The sequence below is a fragment of the Patella vulgata genome, chromosome 4 (genome assembly GCF_932274485.2).
Source record: "Patella vulgata chromosome 4, xgPatVulg1.2, whole genome shotgun sequence".
NCBI lineage: Eukaryota > Metazoa > Mollusca > Gastropoda > Patellidae > Patella > Patella vulgata.
In genome coordinates this window covers 5,796,445-5,802,444 of record NC_065882.2, presented here as the reverse complement: position 1 = coordinate 5,802,444, position 6,000 = coordinate 5,796,445, and positions in this window count along the sequence as shown.

Here is a 6,000-nt window from a genome sequence, read left to right as displayed (position 1 = left end):
AAGTACGTGATTCAACGCCATCCCGATTTAATTCAGCCACGGGGTTATTCAGAAATAAAATTGGGATTTCAGTTCAGATATACCCTTGGAAACCTTTAAGCTAGTCACAATAGTCACAAGCAAATGAACTATAAACATACTTATGGAAAACAGTTACTAATTTATTTAGGCGACGTTTCGAAGTGTATTCTCTTCAAGCTAATACAATATAACAAAAAATGATGCAAAAATTACAATGACAAGGTTGAAACCACCATACATGGCAACAACAAGATCAAAGGCCTATGACACAATGGGGTTATGATATACAAAACCAAGATGAAAGGGACTAATTAACTTTCTAAATGAAATAAAATGGGGTTTAACGTCCTACTGTTCTGCTCCTATGCTGGGCTAATGAAGACGGGCATACGCCATTCAGTGTGCTATGAGGGAAATTTTGCCAGGGCAGCGGCACTATCGCCTACTCTTATATCGAATTCCAACTGCCAAGGGATCTTTTACGTGCATTCCAATGTATACACGGGACCTCGGTTTTTCGTATCATCCGAAGGACTATAACTGTCTAAAGGCCACTAAAAGCCACTGAGTAAGCAATTACCTGAATCTGTGTGAAACATTTATACCAGTCACGAGCAACTATCTGAATCTGTGTGGAACCTTTATACTATAGCCTAATTCTGTGTGAAAACACTGAAACCTTTATACCGGTCATAGGTAACTATCCAATTCTTAGTGAAACCTTTCAGACGAAATTCAGTTTTTCAGTTCCCATGTGGGAGTTGCAGTTGGTGTGGTTTACCTTCAGATCGGCTGGGCAGCTCATTTCAAAATTGAAAATTATTTATCGGGAATTCAGAGTTAGAGTTAGGCTTAATGATGGTTATCCAATAGCCCGGGACCGACTCCATGACTGTATGCCCACCGTATTATGGCGTATAATGCCCGTCTTCATTAGCCCAGTTGGTGCAGAATAATGGGACGGTAAACCTCATTTCATTTCTGTGCGGTAACAGATCTGCGGGGCGAGCCCCGTATGGGTTAATGCTAAATGATAAGGCCAGCTCAATTTTTAGTTATAGGTCCCGTGATGTACACAGGGCTAGCGCTAATCCCAAATTCTTAAACTTAACCCTTGACATAGCCTCAAAGCTTACTCTAAATTTATTTTCTTTTTTCTTCAGAAACAATAATACCAGAATACCAGAAGCACCATCCAAGGAAGACCATCAGCGCCACAAACACCAAAAAAACGGTGAAATCGCCTTTGTATATAAATCTAATGTATTGTATGTATTTTTAATAAAACTAGGAAATATCACGAACTAATTTTTCATCATCCTAGGTCAGTGCTTATGTGGAGACTTAACCTCTCCCCCAAATTCTTAAACCTAACCTACAATTCGTCAACAATCACGTGCCCGAACCTTATTTACATCTCAGCGACCTTGACAAAAATCGAGCAGGCCTTAACAGGTAGAATTAGCGAGCCTCGTATACTTAGCTTACCGGAAGTAATAATTGCTACGGTGTCGGTCATTACTAGCTGCCATTGTCCTGTCACTCAAAATGACAGGTGTAAAACACGGGTGTATACAGAGACTACCTTTATACCAATTATGATATTAGACGTAGGTTACAGGTGCTTGATAGATGTATAACATTCTGACATCCAACCAGACAAAATGTTTATACCCTGACCCCTGTAGTTGACCCCTACCATCACCAGGTCAAGCAGACAGATGTGATAAAGGAGACTTGTTTTCAGATATTTTTATGCAATCTTTATCTGTAATATTATCATAGTGTCTACTAACTAGCTGGCGACCCAATAAAATAACAACAATTGGCCTGGAAGTGTTATCAGACCCTACCGTAAGGGTAAGCACCCACGTCCTTGTGTGCGACACGGAAAAATATTTGGGGTTAAAGCCACTGATTATTAATTTCAGACAATATCTAATTCATCAAGCCGTCATCCATTCTACACATACAGGCCCATCTACTTCATACTTCGAGAATAAATCTCTTTCCTAAATGGCCGCCATATCCAAAAATTAGTATATTGTTTTGTAATGCGGTTCTACTCCGTTTCACATATGTCATACACACAAAGACTAAATAAACTTTTTCAATTTCATTAAATGGAAGCAGATGAAAGACATACTTAACAAAGTATACGTAGTGTGTTCGACTAAATTCGTCGATTTAGGACTTAAAATGTCGGTCAAGGCTGTTCATCTGCTGAGGGTTCCTAATTTGGGTCAATTTTCACTTTATCATATCTTTGCAGAAATGAAATGAAATGGGGTTTAACGTCCTACGGTTCTCATCCCACTGGGCTAATAAAGGTGTGCTATTTTGCCCGGGCAGTGGCCTACTTTTATATCGAATTCCATCTGCCAAGGGATCTTTTACGTGCACGCCAATGTATACACGAGACCTCGGTTTTTCGTCCCATCCGAACGACTAGACAGCTGTCCTTGTCAGGCCCTCCTTCCTGCACCAATATCTTTGTAGATATTACGATATTCTGGCCAGAGATTCAATCGTATAGCTTGTAAGAGATTCACACTTTCCCTGATGACGATAATGTGGCCTTAACTGTACCTAGGATGCATGCGTGGACTCAAATATTTAACTAAATGAAAGAAAATTGGATTTAATATCCGCAGTGCCCAACCCTTCAGTAGGTGGGTAGGGTTCCAAGCCACGTTTTACAAAGAACGTAAATGAATAAACCGCATATTTATTTTAACCGTTCCCACTTCTGCATGTCAAAATGAGCGTCGACATTAGAGAAAATGAATAGGCCCCTTTCTTCCCAACTTCCGGCGAGCTGCCTGGCTGTCGTAAATGTCCATCCTGAAGATGTGGATAAATTATCGAGATAAATTCGGGATGGAAATCTTGGTCAAGTATCGTTTCAGCTTTTGGAATCCAGGGATCTAACGCATGCGCCGTAATGTATATTTTTTGTGCAAGTGTTGGGTCAGATTCCACGCATTATGTGACAACGAGAAGGGTCACCTGCTTAACCACGTGGGTTTTCTTTGCCCCACCCCCTCTCCCCATCGTCAAACACACTGCTAAAGACTAAGGTTTATTACATGTCACCCGAAAACCAGAGGCCAAATTATTACTAATATATCCACACAATAATATGTAACATGCAACAGCCCCAACCTCAAGCGCACCACAAATTATTAAGATGGCCGTAAGTGTGAATTAATTTAACGAACTAATAAAATCAAAATAGTTGATAAAATCTATATTTTAACCCGAAAATTAATATAATATATGCTTCATTGTGCACTATTAATTTGTTAAACAATTAGTTCGTTTCGCAAAAAAAGAATAGTGGATGAATTTTACCCGAAAAATAATGAAATTATTAAACAAAGAAATTAACTCGTTTCGAAAATGAATTCAACCCGAAAAATAATGAAATTATTACCCAACTATTATCGCGTTTCAAAAATGAATTCAACCCGAAAAATAATGAAATTATTAAACAAATAAATTAGTTCGTTTCACAAATTCATACTTTCTAGTCCTCCTTTTTGACATATTTAAAAAAAAAACCCAAAAAACAAAAAAAAAACACAAGAGAATAATGGTTATTCATATTTATTATACTGAGGTATATATCAAAAATGGAAGGATGAAATTTATATACAAGATGAGAGAGAATGGATTTCATAGATGAAGAACGATTATCACAGTGGACTAATGATTAATTAATTAAAATATTTTCACACGTTCATGACGTCTTGTCACACGATCTGCACGTTCTTTAAACATTCATCATTTGTTAACGCATGATCCTTTAATTTAATACGCAGACACATTAAGATGGCGGCGAACTTTAAAGAAGTTTTGAAGACAGACGCCTTCTGTCTTACCTGAGTCACGAACTGATCTTAAACAATGCGAGCCAAAAATACACAATGCAGCGATGATTGTCATAAATACAATGGCCCCTTCTCTGTCCAAGTTTATACCAGAAGAAGTACACGTATTGTTCTCAATGCAGGCACATAGAATGTTCTTAAATAGTGTTCTGGATCTGGTACAGTGTTCTGGTACTTGTTCTGGTACAGTGTTCTGGTACTTGTGCTGGTACTTGTTCTGGTACAGTGTTCTGGTACAATGTTCTGATACTTGTTCTTGAATAGCGTTCTGGATCTGGTACAGTGTTCTTTTACTTGTTCTGGAACCACACTGTAGAATACCCGAATGTCTTGATTGTAAATTCTCAGAAACGACCAACGCTTTATTTTGGCTGAGGAACGGACAAAGTCTTGAACATTTCAATGCAATGCATCACTCCAATAATTCACAGATCAGACATTTTGTATTAGCAAGACTGGTGGTACCTTTCTTTAGTCGCGTTCACCTCAGTACCCAACTATCTTCTGAAACCATCGAATTATTTAAGAGAACAATTGACTAATTATTTCGAATTTTGCTGCAATTGCATAATTAAATTGATTAAACTAGAGTTCATATGATCTTCGACAGGACATCACGGGCTGCTAGCCAAGGTGCTTCGTCTTTTTCGTTTCAGTCTTCGTTGGTTGGGGAGGATGCGGGTCCAGGAGCTGGTGACCGGCATGTTATCCACGTTGTTGTCTCTTGTAAGAGACTGATATTTCCCGGACAGCGGTTCGCAGGTGAACTTGCATGCAACTGGATCGTGGACGCATCTAGTAATCGTTTTGTCACAATAACGCGGGAACACTTCACATCCGTTGCGACATTTCTTGACATCGAATGGAAACGGCGGCGGGAATACATTGAATATGGCTTCCAGTTTCTTGCTATTCTGTTGTCCGGCTGGAAAAGACGTTGCTATGGCGACAAACAATAAAATGGAAACAAGTGGTAGAAGCATCATCTTCATCTTCAGGAATATTTGTACAGCTAGGTCTTCAAATAAAATTCAGTTTATCCCAAGTAAGAAACACTCAGCAAGTCTAACGACCGTAACTTGACTTCACCACACTCGATTATTTTTAGACGTTGTCACTCGACGTTCGTAACAGATCTAAAAGTGACTCCAAACAGCATCGAGAATCCTTTTTATAGAGAAATGATTGATGTTATTGTTCGTCCTTTAACCTTTTAAAACAATTAAACAACACTTTATCAACACACGAGTAAAAAAAAATGTTTTAGCCGGAATTCTGTGTGAATGACGCACAAGTCGGATATTCAACTGAAGGTGGGTATGAACTAATAGTCGTTTTTCTATCTCACAAGGTAACCACCATGTATGGCGACGGTTGCCCTCGGGCTGTTGTCAGCTGTCATGCCAGACCCGAGAAAATAAACGATCATGAAGACAGCTCACTAACTCCGCGTCTGATACGTCGATTAAACCCAGACACTCAAATGGTATTGTGTAAATTGCTGTAGAGAGAGAGAGAGAGAGAGAGAGTGAGAGAGAGGGAGGGGGGAATGGGTTTTAACGTCCACTCGACCCAAACAAAGTCATTTCGGAACTAACATATGGTTCAATTTTATTTCAATAATTCGCTTGCACGTAGATTTCTTTAGCAGTGGGAGTAAACCGGAGGACCTGGAGAAAACCCACGAAGTTGGACTGGCGACCCTACTCTTTGCCACGTACAACCGGGCAATAGAAAACACGCCAGTTGACTCAATGACAGACCTTATGATACGGCGCGCACGTGCTAACCATTCGGCCATCCAATCCCCCTCGAGACAACTAAGGGTATTTATTGTCAAAAGTTCAAACATGTATAACTTCGTTCAAATTTAAGTAATTTGGCTGAAATGTTCGATATATTTATATCTAGTTTATATCTAAATCTTACATAATGTATCATTAACAATAAAATTGCTCCAAACACATTTTTGGCAGTTGACGGATAAAGGCGCCATCGTTGGTGCACCCATCGTCAAAAAGATAATTTTTATGGTAACATTTATGTTTTCCCCGTTAGGTGGGAGTCACGTTGGCTCAATAAGTAA